Source organism: Schistocerca americana, chromosome 9 (genome assembly GCF_021461395.2).
Source record: "Schistocerca americana isolate TAMUIC-IGC-003095 chromosome 9, iqSchAmer2.1, whole genome shotgun sequence".
In the NCBI taxonomy this organism is placed as follows: Eukaryota; Metazoa; Arthropoda; class Insecta; order Orthoptera; family Acrididae; genus Schistocerca; species Schistocerca americana.
Window position 1 is genome coordinate 37,531,199 of NC_060127.1, and position 26,694 is coordinate 37,557,892.

The following is a 26,694-nucleotide window of genomic DNA, read 5'->3' on the forward strand; positions in this document are numbered from 1 at the left end:
TTGTTGACGCCGATCTACATAGGGTGGAAGGACCACCAAGATAAAATAAGGGAAATCAGAGCTCGTACGGAAAAATATAGGTGTTGATTGTTTCCGCGCGCCATACGAGATTGGAATAATAGAGAATTGTGACGGTGGTTCGAAAAAACCCTCTGCCAGGCACTTAATGTCATTTGCAGAGTATACATGTAGATGTAGATGTAGGAGTACAGAAATGTCTGTCACTAAATATCGTGCTGCGCATATTTCGGGCAGTAAATGGACGTACAGGATTGGCAATCCGGCAACAGTGTAATCATGTATACAGCACTACCTCTGTCAGGTTTTATCAGTTGTGCTCAGTAGTTGGTGCAGTGGATAGCGCTTTGGGTCAGCATACACGAGATCGAGGTTGCAATGCTGGGTCGAAGCTTAATTGTTTTTATTTGCTAAAAGTGGTTTGCCTGATACGGTTCAAAAAGGTTCAAATGGCTCTGAGCACTATGGGACTCAACTGCTGAGGTCATTAGTCCCCTAGAACTTAGAACTAGTTAAACCTAACTAACCTGAGGACATCACAAACATCCATGCCCGAGGCAGGATTCGAACCTGCGACCGTAGCGGTCTTGCGGTTCCAGGCTGCAGCGCCTTTAATCGCACGGCCACTTCGGCCGGCGCCTGATACGGTATCTGGCGTCTTAATCGTTATATAGAGTTTAGAGTGGGCCTTCTGCAAAACATTTGCAATTACGTACAACGAGCACAGAAATGGAAATCCAATCGTTTTCATTGGTCAGCTTTTAAGGAAACCTTTAGCGGGTCGTGAACGCGAATTTTTTCGTATCAAGGCATCTGCTAGATCCCAAACTAGTTTTCTGTGCACTCTCCCCCAGTGGTCCCATCGATTAATACCATTCTTGCCACGTTCAGGTCCATTACATTTCGTTAGGGCCTTACGTCACCAGTAGGGCTAGAAAAGTGCTTTGCAAATAATATCGATTGGACCATTGTGGGAGGGTACACAGAAAACAGGTTTGGAATCTAAGAGACGCAGTGGCGCGAAACAATTCGCGTACACTACTTGCAAAAGGTTTCTTTATAAGCTGACCAGTGAAAACGATTGTATTTCCATTTGTGAAACTGGGTGGGAGGGTGGAGCGGTGACCACGAGCCGCACAACCTAGTACCGGAGTCGGTTGACGCCATTGGCTGACGGTGACACGGCTGGACGTTGGTACGGATGGTCGCGCCAGAACCTGTGGGCGGACGTTATTCTACTTTCCGCACAGCGTACGTGACTGCAACAGGAGGAACACTTGCTGCAATAGGAAGTACACTCCTTCATATACACTGCTGGCCACCGTAAATGCAACACCAAGAAAGACAAGAGGTAGCACAACAAAATTTATTTTGTAGATAACATGTTGACCAAGTATCAAATGATTACGTTTACAGACGTCTGTGACATGTGATTCCTGCCAGAATCAGTAGCCAGAGTAGCCGCCATTGTTGGAGATCACCGCTGCCACACGTCTCGGCATTGAGTCAAAGAGACGTTGGATGTGTTCCTGGGGTACAGCAGCCCAAGCAGCTTCCACACGTTGCCGAAGATCATCTGGTGTGGCAGCTGGGGATGTAATCTGGGTCACTCGTTGAGCAACCATGGACCACATGTATTCTATCGGCGAAAGATCCGGAGAGCAAGCCGGCCAGGGAAGCACTTCAATCTGGTTATTGACGAAGAACCTTTGGACAATGCGTGCCACGTGTGGTCGCGCATTATCCTGTTGAAATATGGCTGTGGCCGAGCCCTGAAGGTAAGGAAGGACAACTGGCTCCAGCACCTCGGATATGTAGCGCCGGCTATTTAAAGTACCGGCAATGCGTACTAGAGGCGTGCGAGAGTAATATCCAATACCGCCCCATTCCATAATACCCGGTGGAAGACCAGTGTATCGGTGCATAATGCAGCTGTCCAGCATCCTCTCTCCATGGTGTCTCCACACTCGAATCCGACCATCGTGGTGCTGCAGACAGATGCGTGCCTCGTTAGTAAAGACAACGTCATTCCATTCTGCCGTCCACATCCGTCTGTCATCACACCATTGGCGACGGAGACGTCTGTGGTTCTGCGTCAATGGTAGACGAAGCAATGGACGTCTTGCGGACGGACCACTCTGCTGTAAACGGCGTCGAATGGTACGCGCAGACACTGGATGATGCGTTACAGACGCAATGTGCTGTGCTATGGTTCGTGATGTCACTGAGCGATCCGTCACTGCCATGTGCACAATTTGCCTATCAGCACGTGCAGTGGTGCACCGAGGTGAATGCGATCGACCACGTCGGTCCGTCGTACCCTCCTGCACCCAATGGTCACATATCCGCATTACAGTTGTTTGGTTTCGTCCAACACGACTAGCGATTTCTCTGTATGATAATCCACAATCTCGGTAAGCCACTATCCTTCCTCTGTCGAACTCGGATACTTGATCAAACGATGTTCGCTGTTGTCTACGAGGCATAACTGATCGTCTTGTGAAACAACCACAAGGTAAACACACGTGCCGAACGTACACTCGTCGAAATCGCCAAGCCTTAAATGGCGCTATGAGGTGGCGCCACAGGCGCGCGTGATGTGCGTCTGCGCTGAAATTCTAATCAGTTGCATATCTCATCGCTGCAAACCCATGGTGTAAATTTCACTCGATTCGGACGCTTCCTTCAGGGTGTTGCATTTACGGTGGCCAGCAGTGTACTTCGCAGTTATTTTGCAGCGTACGAATGCAGATGTACTGGATTGGTACACATGTTCTAACGTTTTCCATAAGTTTAATAAACACAACAGACACGCTTGATAGAGATTTAGTTAACAATAATGCACTGAAGCGCTAAAGAAACTGGTATAGGCATGAATATTCGAATACAGAGATATGTAAACGGGCACAATACGGAGCTGCGGTCGGCAATACCTGAATAACACAAGTGTCTGGCGCAGTTCTTAGATCGATTACTGCTGCTACAATGGCAGGTTATGAAGATTTAAGGGAGTTCGAACGTGGTGTTACAGTCGACGCACGAGCGATGGGGCACAGTATCTCCGAGGAAGCGATGAAGTGGGGATTTCCCCGTACGACCATTTGACGAGTGTACCGTAAAATCAGGAATCCGGTAAAACATCAAATCTCCGACATCGCTGCGGCCGGAAAAAGATCCTGCAACGACGGGACCAACGACCACTGACGAGAATCGTTCAACGTGACAGAAGTGCAACGCATCCGCAAATTGCTGCAGATTTCAATACTGGGCCATCAACGTCAGCGTGCTAACCATTCAGAGAAACGTCATCGATATGGGCTTTCGGAGGCGAAGGTCCACTCGTGTACCGTTGATGACTGAACAACACAGAGCTTTGCGCCTCGCCTGCACCCGTCATTGGACTGTTGAGGACTGGAAACACGTCGCCTGATCGGACGAGTCTCGTTTCAAATTGTATCGAGCAGATGGACGTGTATGGCTACCGAGACAACCTCATGAATCCATGGATCCTGCATGTCAGCAGGTGGAGGATCTGCAATGCTGTAGAATGATTTGTAGCCCCTGGTATGTCAGATAGGTGAAACGTACCTGAGCGTTCTATCTAATCACCTGAATCCATGAATCCATTCAGGTCTGTGCATTCCGACGGACTTTGGCAATTCGAGCAGGACAATGCGATGCCTCACACGTCCAGAACTGCCACAGAGAGGCTCCAGGAACACTCTTCTGAGTTTAGACACTTCCGCTGGCCACCAAACTCACCAAACATGAACATTATTGAGCGTATCTGGGATGCCTTGCAATGTGCTGTTCAGAACAGAGCTAAAGCTCCTCGTTCTCTTACGGATTTATGGACAGCCCTGCAGGATTCATGGTGTCAGTTCCCTCCAGCACTACTCCAGACATCAGTCGAGTCCATGCCACGTCGTGTTGCGTCACTTATCCTTTATCGCGGTGGCCCTACACGATATTAGGCAGGTGTACCAGTTTCTTTGGCTCTTCAGTGTACATTCTCCTTCATTCATTGCAACAGTGTGCCAGCATTGGGGTAACTGTTCGAGTCCTCGACTGTAGAAATCACGTGGTTTTGACCCGAAGGGCTCGCTCGTCAAGACATATTCGGAGCGCATTTCATCCGAAAGGAGGTTCAGTGAAGGTTGTTGTATAGAGATCGGGAAAGGTGAGAATCTGAGGGCGCAAGATCGGGTGGGTATGGTGGGTGCGGAGTGACTTCCCAACGCAACTCCAGTGTGTTTGTCCGTCTAGCAGAATGCGGGCAGGCGTTATCGTGGGATAGCATAACTTCATGCAGTCTTCCTGGTCGTTGTCCTTTGACTGCTTCTGCAAGACTTTTCAGTTGTTTACAATAAAAGTTAGCAGTGATGGTTACATCTCGGGGAAGCAATTAGTAGTACAGCTCTCGGTCGCTGTTCCACCAGGTAAATAACATTATCTTTTTTTATTTCTTAAATAGAGGTGGAGCCCACACCGGCATGATGGCCAACTCCAAAGGTCTACTGCCATCTCTGCATAAGGGTTAGTTTTCACTAAAGTGAGGTATCGCAAGATGTGGGTACTGGTACGTACGTCTGGTTAAGGTTAACCATTTATACTCGCTCATCTGGAGATAGATTGGGTCGAAGTCGAACGAAGGGTAGCGGTTTGAAGGGCAGAGGAAAAAAATGCCAAGGCAAGGGCCAAGGGAAAGCGATAGTTAGGTCGGGTGGTAAGAGCAGTAGCGGATGTCTTGCTGCCTGCGATAGGTCGTGTTGAGCTCTCGTTCAGCGTCAGAAGACCTGTAACAGTTAAGTTCATCATCGTTTTGGGTCCGATATATCGGATGCACAGTGTAGGGCGACGTTGGCGAATTGTTTGTGCGTCAGTGGGCGAGCTCGTCGGTGTACCTGCTGTGGGCTACTAAAAAAAGGATTCCGTCTTCAGGCTACGAGTGGCCTACCGGGACCATCCGACCGCCGTGTCATCCTCAGAGGAGGATGCGGATAGGAGGGGCGTGGGGTCAGCACACCACTCTCCCAGTAGTTATGATGGTATTCTTGACCGAAGCCGCTACTAGTCGGTGGAGTAGCTCCTCAATTGGCATCACGAGGCTGAGTGCACCCCGAAAAATGGCAACAGCGGATGGCGGCCGGGATGGTCACCCATCCAAGTGCTGACCACGCCCGACAGCGCTTAACTTCGGTGGTCTCACGGGAACCGGTGTATCCACTGCGGCAAGGCTGTTGCCCTGGTCGGGTCTAATAGCAGCTGGTAATACCAGACAGTGCTGCTGATACGCAGGGGCTTGCCGACGTTTTTCCGCTTGTTGGTGTAAGTTTACCACAGGTGGCTATACCCTAGCTAGTAGTGTATTTGGCCGTTTGTGCTTCCACCTGTGGTTGTGATCGTAGTTTCCCAGAGTGAGGATGAAAGGGTTGTTCGAGTGTCTCGAGTTCCTGTATAGTCGTGGGGCGTGTTTTTTTAATACTTCCTTGAGGGTTTCAAGGCGGTACTCTTGGTGAAGATCCACGGTGCGTGTGTAGCGTGGAGCGTTGCTAATGATTCGTAACACTTTGTTCTGTATGATCTGCAGGCGGCGCAGTCGTGTAGGAGCTGCATATCCCCAGACGGGAGCTGCGTACGTCATCAGAGGTCTAACCAGTGTCATGTATATGAACCTCCTTTGTGGATGCGCGCAGGACTTTATACGGGGAGTTGCTACTATCTTGTATGGGGAGCTGCTACTTTCTTTGGGGTGAGCCATTCCACGCTCTTCCTTCTGTCAGTATAAAGACGCTATTTGTCACCAGTAACGAAACGGGATGAGAATGGTCGGTCTTGTTGCTGATCCAATTGATAACCAGCAAGGAGAGATGAGCATGTGGCCACCCACTGATTAATTTGTGATGCGGTACCGATAGACCCGACTTTTTAATCTTCTCCATGCCACGCAAATGTCGCACGGTGATGGAACGATCACCGTTCATCATATATGTCAGTTCTCGACTACACTGACCTGGATCGCTGTGAATTAATGCGTTTAAACGATCACCATCTAACGCCGAAGGTCTTCCTGAACGTGGAGGATCACTAATGTCAAAACGATTGCCCTCGCCCGGTTGGCCGTGCGGTCTAACGCACGGCTTTTCGGGCGGAAAGGAGCGCCTGGTCTTCTGCACGAGTCCGCCCGGCGGATTGTGTCGAGGTCCGGTGAACCGGCCAGTCTGTGGATGGTTTTTAGGCGGTTTTCCATCTGCCTCGGCGAATGCGGGCCGGTTCCCTTTATTCCGCTGCGCAATCAAGTTCTCCACGTACGCGTACACCACCATCACCACGCAAACATAAGGGTCACACTCGTCTGGTGTGAGACGTTCCCTGGAGGGTCCACCGAGGGCCGAACCGGACAATAACCGCGGGTTCGGTGTGGGGCGGCGGTGGGGTGAAGTGGACAGCGGTAGTCGTCATGGGGTTGTGGATCACTGCGGCTGCGGCGGGAACGGAGCCTCTCCGTCGTTTCTAGGTCCCCGGTTAACATACAATACAATGTCAAAACGATTGTCTTTAAATTGTGAAAATGAAATTTTTTTTCGTGCTCTGTCCAGTAGTATTACCCCCTTCCCGACGCAAATACTTCTGACTGCGCGTCTGAAATCTCTCTACTGAACTCATTTCAGTTGGCACACCATTTTCTAGCGTCCACAGCTCCACTCAATATCTCTAAACGATAAGATAACTCAAAAAGCAGCAGTGAACTACAAATAAAAAAATGACAATCGGTAAGCCGGCCGGTGTGGCCGAGAGGTTCTAGGCGCTACAGTCTGGAACCGCGCGATCGCTACGGTCGCAGGTTCGAATCCTGCCTCGGGCATGGATGTGTGTGATGTCCTTAGGTTAGTTAGGTTTAAGTAGTTCTAAGCTCTAGGGGACTGATGTCCTTAGAAATTAAGTCCCATAGTGCTCAGAGCCATTTTTTTTTTTTAACAATTAGTAAATAAACCCATGGCAGCCGGAATAACAACACGCAAAACAGAAACGCTACAAATGCACCAAGCTAGTAGAAGTCTCGTCCAAAAAAATGGCTCTGAGCACTATGCGACTTAACTACTGAGGTCATCAGTCGCCTAGAACTTAGAACGAATTAAACCTAACTAACCTAAGGACATCACACACATCCATGCCCGAGGCAGGATTCGAACCTGCGACCGCAGCGGTCGCTCGGCTCCAAACTGTAGCGCCTAGAACCGCACGGCCACTCCGGCCGGCAGTCTCGTCCATATACTGGTACCACCCGCTAAGTCATTAACACGCACATAACTCCTGCACACATATGCAGATTGGGAGCTACCATCACATAACGTTTTTCGGAAGATAACCGTTATTTCGTGCGTGGTTTTTTTCAGCACTGCAAATTAAATTCTCGTTAGTGCTCTTTGGTAGCTTTTGTGCATTTCGCTGCGGCTTTCGATTTATAATTTACAAACCCTCGCCCCGCGAGCGCGCTTTGTCGTTTTTGTGGCGAAATTGCGTTCACTTTTGAGGGTAGGTTTTGCGCGTATTGGCTCTTTTTCTGGTTGAAAACAAAAAACGCTACTAGAAGCTTTCATGTTAACATTGCCAGCACAGTATCGGCTGGTGTCGTCGAGTTTCGCTGCTGACATCTCGAAAATAATCGCATTTTTTCCCATCATCGTTCGCTGAACACGAGAAATTTACGTATTCGCAAATGGAATTCATCTGTGTTCGTTCGTGTGCAGCTACTGCGATGCGTGACGAATTTGTCGATTATCGACATGCGTCACACGGGGATGCAACGAAAGTGCATACGTCGGTACAGGTCTGTACGTGGCTTTGCACGTGATGTGAACACCCGTAATATTACGCAAACGACGTGTTATCTGTTTGCAGTCGAGATGACACCAATTATTTATAGAAGAATGGAAAGATTGGTGGAAGTCAACCTTGGGGAAGAGGGTTTTGGAGAAATGTCGGAATGCGAGAGGCAAAGCTAACGCTGTGGCTAATATTAGAAAATGGACTGGAGAAAGGATGATGTACGCTTAAAGTAATTCTCTCCGTAAAGACAGCTGTTCACAGTGACGGCTGGAACATGTTTCTTGGAAATTTGAATGTAGCAGACATAAAATGCAGGGAATGAATGATTGTGTATAACTTGTAGCGGAAACCAAGCTGCAAGTATAAGAGACGAAGGACGTGAAAGAGAATAATTGGTTGAAAAGGGAGTGAGAAACATATTTGTTCAAAATGGTTCAAATGGCTCTGAGCACTATGGGACTTAACATCTGAGGTCATCAGTAGCCTAGAACTACTTAAACTTTACTAACCTAAGGACATCACAGACCTTGAGCCAACAGTAAAAGAAATCAAGGAGTAATTTGCAAAAGGGATTGAAGTTCAGACGGAAGAAATTAAAACTTTAGTGTTCTCCGACTTCATTGTAATTCTATCAGAGACAGCAAAGGACTTGGAAGATCAGTTGGACGGAATGGATAGTGTCTTGAAAACAGGCTACAAAATGAATGTAAAAGAAAGGAAAGCAAAAAGTTATTTAATGTACACTCCTGGAAATTGAAATAAGAACACCGTGAATTCATTGTCCCAGGAAGGGGAAACTTTATTGACACATTCCTGGGGTCAGATACATCACATGATCACACTGACAGAACCACAGGCACATAGACACAGGCAACAGAGCATGCACAATGTCGGCACTAGTACAGTGTATACCCACCTTTCGCAGCAATGCAGGCTGCTATTCTCCCATGGAGACGATCGTAGAGATGCTGGATGTAGTCCTGTGGAACGGCTTGCCATGCCATTTCCACCTGGCGCCTCAGTTGGACCAGCGTTCGTGCTGGACGTGCAGACCGCGTGAGACGACGCTTCATCCAGTCCCAAACATGCTCAATGGGGAACAGATCCGGAGATCTTACTGGCCAGGGTAGTTGACTTACACCTTCTAGAGCACGTTGGGTGGCACGGGATACATGCGGACGTGCATTGTCCTGTTGGAACAGCAAGTTCCCATGCCGGTCTAGGAATGGTAGAACGATGGGTTCGATGACGGTTTGGATGTACCGTGCACTATTCAGTGTCCCCTCGACGATCACCAGTGGTGTACGGCCAGTGTAGGAGATCGCTCCCCACACCATGATGCCGGGTGTTGGCCCTGTGTGCCTCGGTCGTTTGCAGTCCTGATTGTGGCGCTCACCTGCGCGGCGCCAAACACGCATACGACCATCATTGGCACCAAGGCAGAAGCGACTCTCATCGCTGAAGACGACACGTCTCCATTCGTCCCTCCATTCACGCCTGTCGCGACACCACTGGAGGCGGGCTGCACGATGTTGGGGCGTGAGCGGAAGACGGCCTAACGGTGTGCGGGACCGTAGCCCAGCTTCATGGAGACAGTTGCGAATGGTCCTCGCCGATACCCCAGGAGCAACAGTGTCCCTAATTTGCTGGGAAGTGGCGGTGCGGTCCCCTACGGCACTGCGTAGGATCCTACGGTCTTGGCGTGCATCCGTGCGTCGCTGCGGTCCGGTCCCAGGTCGACGGGCACGTGCACCTTTGCCGACCACTGGCGACAACATCGATGTACTGTGGAGACCTCACGCCCCACGTGTTGAGCAATTCGGCGGTACGTCCACCCGGCCTCCCGCATGTCCACTATACGCCCTCGCTCAAAGTCCGTCAACTGCACATACGGTTCACGTCCACGCTGTCGCGGCATGCTACCAGTGTTAAAGACTGCGATGGAGCTCCGTATGCCACGGCAAACTGGCTGACACTGACGGCGGCGGTGCACAAATGCTGCGCAGCTAGCGCCATTCGACGGCCAACACCGCGGTTCCTGGTGTGTCCGCTGTGCCGTGCGTGTGATCATTGCTTGTACAGCCCTCTCGCAGTGTCCGGAGCAAGTATGGTAGGTCTGACACACCGGTGTCAATGTGTTCTTTTTTCCATTTCCAGGAGTGTAGTAAAACCAATTCAGGCGCTACTGCGGGAATTAGATGAGGGAGTGAGACTCTAAACGTAATTGATGGGTAGCAACGTAACACACGATTACTTGTCTCACTTGAAATTTTGGGTTAATAGTGGAAAGCAACGCCCAATGTGTCCTCATCTGAACAAGCTATGCCGTACAATAGGGAAAATAATGACCCAACGGAATCTGACTTCAGCACAAGGTTAAAAATACTTAAGCAGCTGACACTTTGCTTCACACAGACATGAAGAAAATCGTGGGATACATTGGTACGACGGTCACTACAAAACAAATGCATACTATTTTTGTAAAAATACAGTTTTCATTCTGCATGTGTGAACTTTTACAGTGTGTAGATACATCCTTCCCGCTTGTTTTCAAACTTCGTTCAATCTCTTCCCGTGAGTGGCGCCATCACAGCATGTCTTCAAGATGGCTGCTACACTTGACGTTCGTCAGAAGCAACGTGCTGTCATATAATTCCTGTGGTGTGAAAACGAGACAGTGGGAAACATCCACAAGAGGTTGAAAAAAGGTGTATGGAGATGCTGCTGTCGATCACAGTACAGTTAGTCGGTGGGCAAGCAGGTTACGTGATGAAAGCGGGCACGGCAATATTGAGGATTGTTCTCGCAGCGACAGGCCTCGAACTGCACACATTCCAGACAATGTGCAGAGAGTTAACGAATTGGTGACTGCTGATAGTCGCATCACAGTGAACGAATTGTCACGCTACGTTGGAATAGGGGAAGGAAGTGTTTGCAGAATACTGAAAGTGTTGCCGTTAAAAAAGGTTTGTGCCAGATGGGTTCCCAGGATGTTGACAGTGGCTCACAAAGAAACAAGAAAAACGGTATGCAGCGAACTTTTGGAACAGTACGAGATTGATGGAGATGAATTTCTTGGAAGAATTGTGACAGGTGATGAAACGTGGCTCCATCATTTTTTACCAGAGACGAAGAGGCAATCAATGGAATGGCATCATGCAAATTCACCCAAGAAAAAAAAAAAAAAATTCAATTCCACATCTTCTGCTGGAAAATTTATGGCTACGGTGTTTTTCGATTCCGAAGGACTCTTGCTTTTGGACATCATGCCACGTGGACCCCCATAAATTCTGATGCATAGGTGACGACACTGAACAAATTTCAAGCTCGACTGAGTCGTGTTCGACCACATCGTCAAAAGCAGGATGTTCTGCTGTCGCACGACAATGCACAGCCACATGTCAGTCAAAAAAACCTTGGAAGCGACCACAAAACTGAAACACCCGCCTTACAGTCCTGACCTGGCTCCATGTGACTATCATCTCTTTGAGAAACTGAAAGACTCTCTTCGTGGAACAAGGTTTGAAGATGATGACTCCCTTGTGTTCGCTGCCAAACAGTGGCTCCATGAGGTTGCTCCAGAATTTTACCGTGCGGGTATACAGGCGCTGGTTCCAAGATGGCGTAAGGCAGTTGAGAGGTATGGAAATTATGTGGAGAAATAAAAATATTGTTCCTAAAGGATGTATCTACACACTGTAAAACTTTCAATCATGTAGAACAAAAGATGGATTTTAAAAAATGTGTGCATTTCTTTTGGAGTCATCCTCGTACCTCCTAATATCGTGTCGTACCCTCTTCTGTCCGGCGTAGCGCAGCGGTTGTATTTGGCATGGATTCAACACGTCGTTGGAAGTCCCCTGCAGAAATATTGAGCCACGCTGCCTCTAAGGCCGTCCATAATGGCGGAAGTGTTGCCGGTGCAGGATTTTGTGCACGAACTGATCTCTCGATTACATCCCATAAAAGTTCGATGGGATTCATGTCGGGCGATGTGGGTGGGCAAATCATTCGCTCGAATCGTCCAGAATGTTCTTCAAACCAATCACGAACAGCAGAGGTTGAAAATACCGCTTCAGTTGTAAATTAATTTATTTTCACACGACCGGTTTCGGACTGTTATAAGCCCACCCCCAGGTGTCATAGCCGTGCTGTGGTCCCCGAACGCCGTGTACCATGCGTGGTGTGCTGCCTATGAGCACAGAACAGGGCGTCCTCCCTGTTGCACGATGTTGCTTTGACCAGTATGACAAGATTACTGAGCCGTATGTGGGATGAAACTTCACACTTCGCACCAATAACAGACGACGCCACCGTCGCCTCTCTTGTTTTTAGCGAACGGTTTTCAAATTTGAAGAAATGGTTCAGATGGCTCTCAGCACTATGGGACTTAACATGTGAGGTCCCCTAGACTTAGAACTATTTAATAAACAACAGCTATTTAATAAACAACAACTGATTGGAGGTCCAAATGTCTCTCGTGGACCCCATTTGAACTTTACATGTGATGTACAAGCAGTTTTTGGAGGAAGTACATGGCTTACTCTTGCTGTCGTTTGGGGCAACCATGCAGACTATGGTGGCCTTGAAGCCTTTCCAGATGGAAATATTTTAACATGGAAGACATGGAGTATAGCAGAGACAACAGGACTTTTGGCTAAGCAGCCTTATGGTACAGTTGTTCCTAGTATGCCATTTACTTTGAGTAGCCGAAGGAAGAAGAAATTGAATGCAGATGAATATATTTTTCTGTGGTGCAAGATTGGTAATGGAACTTGTAAAATAAAGATTAATGGTGATTGCGCAACAGACCGGATGTTAATTATTCTGCAACACGGGCCTAGTAACACTAGGGCCCGTGTTGCCCGGATTTGAATGCGCGCCACGATTTGAGTCGCGCGGTACAGGCTACCAAGCAATCACAAGGCGCGCGGCAGCCAGCGCAGCGGCTAAGTCCGCTTCAAGGTCACCCACCAAGCGAGGACCAAGAGCGGACTACAGACCAAGTTGTAAGTGAATATTCTTTTTTGTTTTTTTAAAAAAAGAAATCTCACGGGAGAGATAAGGATGGTTCTCGGGTAGGGCAATCTTTATTGTCTGTAATACAACATACAATCACCATTAATCTTTATTTTACAATTTCCATTACCAATCTTGCACCACAGAAAAATATATTCATCTGCATTCAATTTCTTCTTCCTTCGGCTACTCAAAGTAAATGGCATACTAGGAACAACTGTACCATAAGGCTGCTTAGCCAAAAGTCCTGTTGTCTCTGCTATACTCCATGTCTTCCATGTTAAAATATTTCCATCTGGAAAGGCTTCAAGGCCACCATAGTCTGCATGGTTGCCCCAAACGACAGCAAGAGTAAGCCATGTACTTCCTCCAAAAACTGCTTGTACATCACATGTAAAGTTCAAATGGGGTCCACAAAAGACATTTGGACCTCCAATCAGCTGTTGTTTATTAAACTGTCCAGCCAAATCAATATCAATAGCCTTCAAACTGCGATACACAGGAAAGCTGCGCCGCCCGCGACGACGCCATGCACGTCGCCGAGGCATTGCTGTGGCATGTTAACACAAGTGAACGTCTAGGTCCCCTAGACTTAGAACTATTTAAACCTAACTAACCTAAGGACATCACACATATCCATGCCCGAGGCAGGATTCGAACCTCCGACCGTAGCAGTCGCTCGCGTTTGAACTGAAACGCCTAGAACCGCTCGGTCACAGCGGCCGTTCAAATTTGAAATCGTCAAAACATTGTGAAACATCTAGCAAAATTGAATCGTTACTTCAGATTGGCAGTGTAGGGAAAGGTGTTCAGTGCACAAAAAATGGTTCAAATGGCTCTGAGCACTACGCGACTTAACTTCTGAGGTCATCAGTCGCCTAGAACTTAGAACTAATTAAACCTAACTAACCTAAGGACATCACACACAGCCATGCCCGAGGCAAGATTCGAACCTGCGACCGTAGTGGTCGCTCGGCTCCAGACTGTAGCGCCTAGAGCCGCACGGCCACTCCGGCCGGCTGTTCAGTGCACAACCAGACATGTTAGATAATTTGTAAATACGTAGTGATTATGTGAATAAAATTGCACACATGAAACTTGTACTGGAGTAAGCTGTGGTCAGCATGCTGCTCGGGAAAGATGTAGTGCAAAGATCCATAGTAGATGCTGGATCAAGAGCGCCTATCATGAGAGAGGCCAGAGACACACCGACAGGCAACAGGCCGCCAACGCCCTATCATGTGTTTAGGCCGCCACCACTGACTGGAGGGCCTTACTGACTCACACTCGAGTTTGGCGTCTGTCGACGAGCAGGTACAGTCCATCGCCAGCTACGACAGTACATAGCGGCTAGAACTGTGACAATAGGAAGATTAATGATATTGTTCGCAAGAGGCCTGTTACTGATGAGCTTATACCACAACATATACTCTCTATTCAAGATAAGAAGATACTTCATGTAAATAAAGAGCCATATTAATTCACATCTGCATTTGTGTTGTAGAAGAGGATACCGGACACCCTTAACAACATCCTCTCCTTTGCTTCCATTACGGTACAAAGACTCTATAGTGGCTACGAATGTACTAGAAAACTAAACATTTAACGAGCAGGAATGGGGAGAAAAGTGACTGTATTGACCGTTATATTCTTCGGATTGACTAAAATCGGATTCCGTGCCAGACCTCGCAACGGCTGACTCACAAAGGCAACGGACTAGAATCTACAAATGGAACATGACTTTTCGCACGGTATGCATAACAAGACAGAGATTGGAATACATCCAGCGAATAATTGAGGACGTGTGTTGCAAGTGCTACTCTGAGGTGCCGGCCTATGTGGCCGAGCGGTTCTAGGCGCTTCATTCTGGAACCACGCGATCGCCACGGTCGCAGGTTCGAATCCTGCCTCGGGCATGGATGTGTGTGATGTCCTTAGGTTAGTTAGGTTTACGTAGTTCTAAGTTCTAGGGCACTGATGACCATAGATGTTAAGTCCCATAGTGCTTAGAGCCATTTGAACCTTCTGAGATGAAGAGGTTACCACAGGAGAGGAACTCAGAAAAAAAGTGTTTTTAGCACCCCATTCCTCTGCGCAGGTTGGTGCCAACTATTTGCTTGCAATGACGGCTCCGTAAGCAGCCACAAACGTTTTGCCATGAAGGTAATGAATGTCTTGTATCGCAAATGGATAAATGTATTAACAGTTATGACTATTATTTTTAAAATAATAAACAGTGTACTTAATTTTTTTCTATTTTCGCATTTTTATGTTCCTTCCCGCTATGTTATAAAACTTGCTGTAAATTGTTGCTAAACTGTGATAGCAATTATTTATGCCTTGACTGTTGGAAAATTGTACTTCACCCTGCGATGGGGTGATACTGTTGCCACTAGCACGCCAGGCACGTCATAACAGCAACAACAGTCGGTGGCAGGGGGTTCTCTTCGTGTGTGGGTAACTACTGCACTATTTCAGTGCAGTAATGTGTTCATTGTAAATAAGTATTGCGGTAGTTTAAAAAATGATTCAAATGGCTCTGAGCACTATGTGACTTAACATCTGAGGTCATCAGTTCCATAGAACTTAGAACTACTTAAACCTAACTAACCTAAGGACATCACACACATACATGCCCGAGGCAGGATTCGAACCTGCGATCGTAGCGGTCGCGCGGTTCCACACTGAAGCGCCTAGAACCGCTCGGCCACAGCGGCTGGCATTTCAGTAGTTCTATTATATGTTTGTTGCCTTACAAATAAAAAAATATATTTTTAAAATTTTAAATTCAGTGCTTTAATGGGATGTTAGTAAATGATTGTTGTAAAATGATCCTTTCATATACCGTTCATTAAAAAAAAAAAATTACGAGCATTCCACTTGGATCCTGTGGAAGGTACATTAGGTTATTTGTTTTATTTGTAAATATTTGTCATGTATTATTGTTTTTCTGACATGTTTTACATCCTCACTACGGCTCAATTGGAATGAAAGTAGATCTAATTTAATCTAATCCACATCCAAATTTGACGTCAAGTGCATTTGGTAAATGCAATGTAGAGGTGTTTTATTGTCTTTACTTTAAAAAAAAAATCTTCGTGCTGAAAAGTTTCACTTCACTTCGGATGTAGTTGCTAATTTTATAGTTTATAACGAAATCACATTGTGTCATATAGATCCACATATGAATACACCGCGCAAAAAGAAGACCCATGGGATTAATGCATTACCCAACAAAAAAGGAGGATTTAAAATATATGTTTTCGTTAGCCTGTGTAATCATTAACCTTCGTAATTGCGACTTCTCTTTTGATGTAGGAAAGTTGGAAGAAGCGGCGTGGGAGAGGGTTAGGGGTGTGCTTTCGGCCAGGCTGCCGCGGTGTGGCTTAGCGGTTATCTGCGGTTGTAATCGTGTGGAAGCGAGAGCGCTGAGGGCAGGAAACGCTTTCATGGTCGCCGCGGCGGAACAGAAGAGAAACGTCCCAGTCTGTGTGTGTGTGTGTGTGTGTGTGTGTGTGTGTGTGTGTGTGTGACCACTTGTGGATACAGACTGCCGTCTGAGCTGTGGCGAACGCTCCACATGGCCAAACCTGCTCTGCTACTGGCTTGCGCTAACGCAATTTTTATTGGTTATGCTCCGCGCGCAGCTTAATGCGAGCTTAAATTATTTAATTAGCATCACATATTTTTCTTCAGTTCGTGGAGTCGGCTTACAGTGCGTTCCGATTTCAGTGGAGCCATTTGTTCCTCGATTTTCCTACATCTCTCTTTACCTATTGGTTTATAACACATTACTTATTTATCTAAATTGTCTTACCCATTTTCTTGATATGCTGTTTTTAATTTATGCAGTTTTCCTCTACTTTCCCATAGTGTGTGCATACAGGGCATAGGCAAAAAAATGTGTACTTCTGTACTTATTTGGAAATGGTTCATTAATAAGGGTTTGGACCCCCATTTGTCCGTAATACAGCTGCGATTATTCTTGGAATTCTGGCATGTATAGTTTCCAGTGGAATGTTATGCCACTCTTCGATCAGAACCTCTTCTAACTCTGTAAGTGGGCTGCTTCTGTGTTGGCAGCGCCGTGTAGCGCTATGCATTGGATCTCTGACTGCGCTTTCTTTGTAAGAGACTCTGTGGCTGGTTGGACTCGTTGTTGGAAGTTAACCGCCAGTAGTGTTGGGCAGTTGGAAGTTAGTCGCCAGCAGTGATGAAAGTACTGTTGGGCAGTCGGAGGTGAACAGCCAGCAGTGACGGATGTTAAATGTGAGAAGTTAGCATTGATGGAGGGTGGAGGTCTGAAGTGTTAGCGTAGGGTAACGATCTGGAAGTATCCGACTAGGAGATTGAAAATTATTCATGATTATACAGGATCTTAGAAAAAGGTACGGCCAAACTTTCAGGAAACATTCCTGACACACAAAGAGAGGAAATATGTTATGTGGACATGTGTCCGGGAATGCTTACTTTCCATGTTAGAGCTCATTTTATTACTTCTCTTCAAATCACATTAATCATGGAATGGAAACACACAACAACGGAACGTGCCAGCGTGAATTCAAACACTTTGTTACAGGAAATGTTCAAAATGTCCTCCGATAGCGAGGATACATGCATCCACCCTCCGTCGCATGGAATCCCTGATGCGCTGATGCAGCCCTGGAGAATGGCGTATTGTATCACAGCCGTCCACAATACGAGCACGAAGAGTCTCTACATTTGGTACCGGGATTGCGTAGACAAGAGCTTTCAAATGCCCCCATAAATGAAAGTCAAGAGGGTTGAGGTGAGGAGAGCGTGGAGGCCATGGAATTGGTCCGCCTCTACCAATCCATCGGTCACCGAATCTGTTGTTGAGAAGCGTACGAACACTTCGACTGAAATGTGCAGGAGCTCCATCGCGCATGAACCACATGTTGTGTCGTACTTGTAAAGGCACATGTTCTAGCAGCACAGGTAGAATATCCCGTATGAAATCGTGATAATGTGCTCCATTGAGTGTAGGTGGAAGAACAAACTAAAGTGAGCTCTAACATGGAAATTAAGCGTTTCCGGACACATGTCCACATAACATCTTTTCTTTATTTGTGTGTGAGGAATGTTTCCTGAAAGTTTGCCCGTACCTTTTTGTAACACCCTGTATACCTTTGTACTGGATGTCAATGACGATTTATACCCGTGTTTGAACTGGATGTCACATTATTAAGGTAAAAAATACATTATTTGGTTTGCAACAAAGTCTTTCCATTGGTAGCCACACGCCTACTAGTAGTTAGTGGATTTAGTAGTTAGAATGTTTTACTTAGCTGGCAGCATTGACGCTGGCTGCATTGCAGTAGTTCGCGTAATGAAGGTAAATGCTTAATGAAATGTATAGGTTATCGTTAAGATTGATTTTTAGTCAGGGCCATTCTTTTGAATTAATTATTTGAAGTAGAATTGTAATTTTTTTGAGCAGTCAGATTCCGTGTCGCTAGAATGTTGTGGTTCAGTGTTGACATGATGAGAAAAGCTAAACAGAACGTAGGCTCAGTACGTTCAGTTTCACTCAGCTGTTTGAGAATCAAATAATGTAGAAGTTTCATCTTCTCAGTCATTCATCAATTTGAGTACAGTCACAGAAATTCGGATAAATAAGTTTCAACTCCTGCAGTGACGAGGGAGGCGGAAGTCTGCTCCGGAGCCTGCTCTCCAATACCGCCCAAATGCACTGGCCGGGGAAGACGCTGCAGTTCAGGTACATGCTCCTCATACCACTGTACCGTCCTGGCTGTGTGAATGGGTGCATTATCGTCTTGGAATATGGCATTATTGTTGGGTAACAACAAGTAAATTATGGGGTCCACCTGATCGCCTAGAATGTTTACATAATCGTTGGCTGTAACACGACCTACGAGAGTAATGATGGGACCAGCAGAATATCATGATATGGCGGCACACACCATCACATTTCCTCCTCCATCCTTAACTGTTGGAATGAAGCAGTCACGATTGTAGGCTTCTTTTGGCATTCTTCCGAGTTAAACCTGGCGCAGTGTTGGAAATACCGAAAACGTTGACTCGCCGGGCCGTACGACGTGTTTCTCCTGATCAGCCGTCCATGCTCCTGACACCGTGTTTCACGCTTGCGTTGGTTGTCGTCACTAATGGTTGCGGTACAGCCGTTCGTTTACGAATATTCGCTTTTTGGAGTTCTCGACGGACAGTTTCGATAGATGCGGAGTCTCGAATATGGTTACTGATCTCTGCAGTCACTTTAGACGCTTCAGTTTTGGAATTTTTTTACACAATTCGTGTTAGCGTACAACGATCTCTGTCATTTAGTTTTGATTTGCGCCCACTATTACGTTTACACATTGGCATCTTTTCCATTATTTGTGTATGTTGTCATGACTATTAAAACAGTTGCTCTTGAAACATTCCGTAAGTTGCCTGTCTTGGTTACTGATGCTCCAGCTAATCGGGTCTCCACAATCTGCCCTTTTTGGAAGTGTGTTAGGTCTTTTATTCCACGTCAACCTCGGCCTCTGGATGCAAATATGAAGTAAACAGCCTGCACTGATGCCTAGTCCGTACTGAACATGCACAGTCCAGCGCCACACGTGCCTTACCTGTGATGTTGACCATCAAACGCAACCATCCCATTACTACCACTGTTCATATTATTCTGCCTAATATATACAGGGTGAGTCACTAACTGTTGCCACCAAGAATAACTCCGAAAGTAGGATAGGCGAGTCTGTGGGACAAGAAAGCTGCATGGAACATTGGGGGTCATAATAAGACGTTGTTTTTTTGTTCCTGGCCGGCCGGTGTGGCCGTGCGGTTCTAAGCGCGTCAGTTTGGAACCGCGTGACCGCTACGGTCGCAGGTTCGAATCCTGCCTCGGGCATGGATGTGTGTGATGTCCTTAGGTTAGTTAGGTTTAAGTAGTTCTAAGTTCTAGGGGACTGATGACCTCAGTAGTTAAGTCCCATAGTGCTCAGAGCCATTTGAACCATTTTTTTTTTGTTCCTGGGTGGAAGCGCTTCAGAGATAGGATAGGTCAACTTAATGGGATGCTATAATTTGGTATTTATTTTCTGATAGCGGCTATCGAGACGAATACAATGATGTGTAACAGCAAGGTCTTTGCAGGTCAACAAGGTGGCATTGACGTCCATTTACAGAAGGTGTTCGAAGTGATGACCACTGGTATCAACGCAGTGCTGCAATCTTCTTGTCATGAATTGAGTGGGATTCCCTATCACATCGGAACTTACTGAAGCACATGCTGTGACAATTCTCTCTCGCATATCTTCACGTGTAGTTGGAATGTCTATATAAACACTGTCTTTTACGAATCCCCACAAGAAAAAATCCAGAGGCGTGAAGTCTGGAGAACGAGCCGCGTCCAATCCAAGATTTGGCAATTGTCTCTGCAACTTATTTCTAGCCATCAGCGAAAAATGTGTCGAAAACCCATCGTGTTGATACCACATTCTGTTCCTTGTACCTAAAGGTATTTCTTTCAATAACAGACTTAGTGTTTCCTGCAGGGATGTGGTGTACTTCCTACCATTAAGATTTCATTCGATGAGACAGGGGCCTATAATTCTGTCCTACAGCATCCCACACGATACATTCACCGACCACGGTTTTTGGTGTGCAACTTGCCGCAACCAAAATGGATTTTCAGTTGCCCAATAATGCAGGTTAACATTTCCATGGTTCGTGAATGTAGCCTCGTCAGTAAATAAAATCAAATTAATAAATGTGTCATCCCTCTGAATCTGAAGCTGTGTCCATCGGTGGAAGTCGATGCGACGCATACAGTGCGTACCCGTTAATTCCTGGTGGAGACTGATAAGGTAAGGATGATATTCACGGCGATGCAGAACACGAACATCACTACTCTGGCTCATGCCAGATTCCCTTGCGATTTGAGGTGAACCAACACAAAGATCTCGAATCACTGTGGCAAGGGTACCAATGTCCGTTTCCTCGTTAGTAATTTTTCTTTGCCGGATATCTTTCCGATGCGTTAAAGATCCAGTTGTTCTCAGTTTATCATACACATATTGAAATGTATGACGTGTAGGGTGAGTACGTTGGGGGTATCTTTCATCGTATAAATCTCTAGCTCTAATTGAATTTCATTGGCATTCTCCATAAATGACAAGCATATCGACTTGCTCTTCGAAGGACTACACCATTCACATTCGCTCCATTCGACGATACTAGTCTTACCGTTCCTAGTAGTGTTGTATTGCGAAACCGTCGAATGATGTTTACATGTGAAGGGCACGGTAAATGGATACGCAGTATTCGGCGAATATTTACTGTTTGAACGATATACGATAGAGAATTGTCAGAGCATGTGCTTCGATAACTGCCGATGTGATAAGGATTACCACTCAATCCATGATAAGTTTTAGATACCTATAAACACGGCCTATTACAGTTCAACGTTGTGTCAAAATTTCAAAAGGGTCGGTCAAGAACTTTCAGACATTAATGATATGAAATACTGTTGTGATTCAATTCGACAAGCTAAAACTGTGTTTTATTGTTTAAAATGGTAACAATGTCCCAGAGAATCATTTAGAAATGTGTTTCAGAAATGTCAGCTATAATTCTAATTACATAAGCTTATGCTGCCTAAATATTTTGTATTAAAATATAAGATACTATTCAAAAAATTGAATCGGGGTCTACAGATCTACAGTGTCTACAGTTTGAATATTTCGTTTGTTTCTAATCAACCCACAGCTGAAGTTTAACTCTATGCAAAGTGCAAAAAGGTCACAAATAAACCCGCCCAGCACGATTTCACTGGCAGCTGAGTATCGTTAAAGATACAGAATGGGCATACCAAGCAAAGCTATTCCCTTTCTGGAAAGTAGATAATGATGGTGTTTTATTGTGGTAAACTTGAATGCATGTATGTCACTCTGATTTTTTCCTCTTGTTCCTATTGCCTAAAATATAATATTAAATTTACTAAAATGTGATCGAGCAAAGAGGAATTGATGGAAACCATACACTGGTTCGTTTCTTGCTAAATAGGTTAATAACGATACACGGAAAATTATAACCCATTATCTCCCTGTACGAATACATTGCTTTCTGCCCTGTGACAAGGACTTTAGGGCTGTTAAGCGGCTCATCGGAAAGAGTGATAGACTGCATTCAGTGGAAGAGCACTGTGGGCTTATAACAAAGAGCAGTGAGTCTCGGCGTTTTCCCGTCTGACTGCTGAAGTCAGATGACATATTAAGTTTCAAAAAAATGGTAAACAATTCAGAATAAAAACCTGTGTCTATAATATCAGGCAACAGAAGAAGGTATTCCTAAAGAAATGAAAATTACTTCTTAACAGTCCAAGTTGAAGGATATTGACTATAAATCAGATATGAAAGGGAAGATTGTTAATAGAGTAGTCAAGCACACATTTTCTCTTAACTGCTAAGTATACATCGCTGGCAATCATTCTAATAGCGATAAATAAAATAAAGAATCAGCAAAAACTTGCCCAAGATGTTCCTGCAGTATACAATGAGCCTTATGACGCTTTTGAAATAGCCCACAATATACACTGAAGAAGACGAGAGTAAGTAATAAGGAAAAATGTTCATAAATGCCCTACACATTTGTTTCTCTGAAGATTCTTAGCAGTTTTCCTCCCTTCCTAGTTATATCATGTGAAATAATATTACAATATCTTCTAGTAGTTTATTGTATATTTCGTTACAATTTTTAAAATTCTTAGCACTGTAAAAACGATACGTTACCATAGCCATATGTGTAATACACGAATGCACAAGGATTGTAGGTCGGAATAGTTTTCCTTCCAGTGTTGTGATAAAACATGATTGTAAAGCCACAGAAAAGTTTCATGAACAAACTTTGTGTTTCAAAATTATCTATGAAGCTCTTTCATCTACTGAAAAATTTCACTTTTGTTAATTATGTTCTTTCCGTGTTTTCTTTTTCAAAGGATAACATTTTGTGCAAGAGAAAGACTCAGTAATAGCGCAAGTACAACACAGACAGTGAAAGGAGGATAGAAATTATAATTCGTAAGGTTTAAAAACAAGAGAGTAAAGAAGAGAAACTACAGAACGAAACCGGAGAAGAGCTAGTGCGATTTCAACCACGAGTTATTAAAAAAAAATGGCTCTGAGCTCTATGGGACTTAGCATCTGTGGTCATCACCGAAGGACTTCACACACATCCATGCCCGAGGCAGGATCGAACCTGCGACCGTAGCGCGAGTTATTTCTGGCGACTATTCACCTCCCTAAGAGGTGAAGGCTGGGTTAAAACGAAAAATGAAAAATGCGCGGTCCGATTGAGATTCGACCCAACGACCTCTCTGTGATACCGCACGCGCTACACCCCTAAACCACCAGACTCGTGATATATCTAGGCAGTTCATCGAGTGGGTTTACGAGCATCGAAATGTGTAACTCATATGGCCATATCGTTTGACTGTATTGACTCAGAAGCTTAAATGTTTTGTAGCGCCAACAGACAATAGACAAATCGATATCTCTACCCCTTCCTTGAAGAAGAAGTGTTAACAGTCGTATAGACAGACAGATGGTAGGTAGACAAACAGACAACAAAGTAATTCAATGAGGGTCCCGTTTTTACCGGTTGAGGTTCGGAGCCCAAAAAAATTGAAAAGAGAAAGAAAAACTGGACGGAGAGAGAGAGAGAGAGAGAGAGAGAGAGAGAGAGAGAGAGGGAGAGAGAGAGAAAGGGAGAGGTAGAGAGAGAGAGAGAGAGAAAGAGAGAGAGAGAGAGAGAGTAGAAGAAGGTGAGAAGAAAGAAGCGTGAATCGGATAGTAGGTCCGCGCGCAGCGGCCGTGACAATTACGCTGTATCAATATTTGTCGGTCGCTGGACGATGGGGGCGACATCTGGCCGGGGTACAATTCCTTCCCCCCATCCCGGCAGTACGGCAGCCCGCAGAGCAAACAGTGGCGTACGATAAGGCGGGTCGCCGCCCATACCAGGGCTCGGCTGACCGCACCGGTCCGCGGTCGCTGGCTGGATACATAATTCCACACTCTGGGGACGCGATATTGCACACCACAGCTATCTCCACCCTTCCACCACTAGGGGATCTCTGGCCGGAAAGAACGGGAGATGATATGGCGCTGTACAGTGAATATATTCGTTGTTGGCTTCGTAAACACGCTGGCGAAAAGAGAAATACGCGGTAGACAAAATAAAACTGGGTCGAAAAATACTTCATGCACCTCAGAATAGGCAACCCAGCTTTACACCATTCGCTCTAGCTGCCAGGGTGCCGTTGATACGTCATCGATATTTTTCCAATAATCGACATTGATGGCGGTATACTGTTTTTTTTTTCAACAGGGCAGGGCGATGTCGAGTGCCAATATATATATATATATACTACGGGCCATTAAAATTGCTACACCAAGAAGAAATGTAGATAATAAACGGGTATTCATTGGACATATACACTCCTGGAAATGGAAAAAAGAACACATTGACACCGGTGTGTCAGACCCACTATACTTGCTCCGGACACTGCGAGAGGGCTGTACGAGCAATGATCACACGCACGGCACAGCGGACACACCAGGAAATCGGTGTTGGCCGTCGAATGGCGCTAGCTGCGCAGCATTTGTGCACCGCCGCCGTCAGTGTCAGCCAGTTTGCCGTGGCATACGGAGCTCCATCGCAGTCTTTAACACTGGTAGTATGCCGCGACAGCGTGGACGTGAACCGTATGTGCAGTTGACGGACTCTGAGCGAGGGCGTATAGTGGGCATGCGGGAGGCCGGGTGGACGTACCGCCGAATTGCTCAACACGTGGGGCGTGAGGTCTCCACAGTACATCGATGTTGTCGCCAGTGGTCGGCGGAAGGTGCACGTGCCCGTCGACCTGGGATCGGACCGCAGCGACGCACGGATGCACGCCAAGACCGTAGGATACTACGCAGTGCCGTAGGGGACCGCACCGCCACTTCCCAGCAAATTAGGGACACTGTTGCTCCTGGGGTATCGGCGAGGACCATTCGCAACCGTCTCCATGAAGCTGGGCTACGGTCCCGCACACCGTTAGGCCGTCTTCCGCTCACACCCCAACATCGTGCAGCCCGCCTCCAGTGGTGTCGCGACAGGCGTGAATGGAGGGACGAATGGAGACGTGTCGTCTTCAGCGATGACAGTCGCTTCTGCTTTGGTGCCAATGATGGTCGTATGCGTGTTTGGCGCCGTGCAGGTGAGCGCCACAATCAGGACTGCATACGACCGAGGCACACAGGGCCAACACCCGGCATCATGGTGTGGGGAGCGATCTCCTACACTGGCCGTGCACCACTGGTGATCGTCGAGGGGACACTGAATAGTGCACGGTACATCCAAACCGTCATCGAACCCATCGTTCTACCATTCCTAGGCCGTTAAGGGAACTTACTGTTCCAACAGGACAATGCACGTCCGCATGTATCCCGTGCCACCCAACGTGCTCTAGAAGGTGTAAGTCAACTACCCTGGCCAGCAAGATCTCCGGATCTGACCCCCATTGAGCATGTTTGGGACTGGATGAAGCGTCGTCTCACGCGGTCTGCACGTCCAGCACGAACGCTGGTCCAACTGAGGCGCCAGGTGGAAATGGCATGGCAAGCCCTTCCATAGGACTACATCCAGCATCTCTACGATCGTGTCCATGGGAGAATAGCAGCCTGCATTGCTGCGGAAGGTGGATATACACTGTACTAGTGCCGACATTGTGCATGCTCTGTTGCCTGTGTCTATGTGCCTGTGGTTCTGTCAGTGTGATCATGTGATGTATCTGACCCCAGGAATGTGTCAATAAAGTTTCCCCTTCCTGGGACAATGAATTCACGGTGTTCGTATTTCAATTTCCAGGAGTGTATATTATACTAGAACTGACATGTGATTACATTTTCACGCAATTTGAGTACGTAGATCCTGAGAAATCAGTACCCAGAACAACCACCTCTGGCCGTAGTAACGGCCTTGATACGCCAGGGCATTGAGTCAAACAGAGCTTGGATGGCGTGTACAGGTACAGCTGCCCATCCAGCTTCAACACGATACCACAGTTCATCAAGAGTAGTGACTGGCGTTTTCTGACGAGCCAGTTGCTCGGTCACCATTGACGAGACGTTTTCAATTGGTGAGAGATCTGGAGAATGTGCTTTCAGGGCAGCAGTCGAACATTTTCTGTATCCAGAAAGATCCTTACAGGACCTGCGACATGCGGTCGTGCATTATCCTGTTGAAATGTAGGGTTTTGCAGGGAGCGAATGAAGGGTAGAGCCACGGGTCGTAACACATCTGAAATGTAACGTCCACTGTTCAAAGTGCCGTCAATGCGAACAAGAGGTGACCGAGACGTGTAACCAATGGCACCCCACACCATCACGCCGGGTGATACGCCAGTATGGCGATGACGAATACACGCTTCCAATGTGCGTTCACCGCGATGTCGCCAAACACCGATGCGGCCATCATGATGCTGTAAACAGAACCTGGATTCATCCGAAAAAATGACGTTTTGCCATTCGTGCACCCAGGTTCGTCGTTGAGTACACCATCGCAGGCTCTCCTGTCTGTGATGCAGCGTCAAAGGTAACCGCAGCCACGGTCTCCGAGCTGCTGCAAACGTCGTCGAACTGTTCGGGCAGATGGTTGTTGTCTTGCAAACGTCCCCATCTGTTGACTCAGGGATCGAGACGTGGCTACACGATCCGTTACCGCCATACGGATAAGATGCCTGCCATCTCGACTGCTGGTGATACGAGGCCTTTAGGATCCAGCACGGCGCTCCGTATT

General features: G+C 46.6%; 1 protein-coding gene and 1 pseudogene across 2 annotated transcripts in view; one reads left to right on the forward strand and one right to left on the reverse strand.

Moving 5' to 3' along the window:
• The window catches only part of LOC124551045 (putative protein TPRXL), a 567,200-nt gene that overhangs the window by 17,720 nt on the left and 522,786 nt on the right, over positions 1 to 26,694 (forward strand). The window lies entirely within an intron of this gene.
• Positions 5,146 to 5,263, reverse strand: LOC124551565 (annotated as a pseudogene).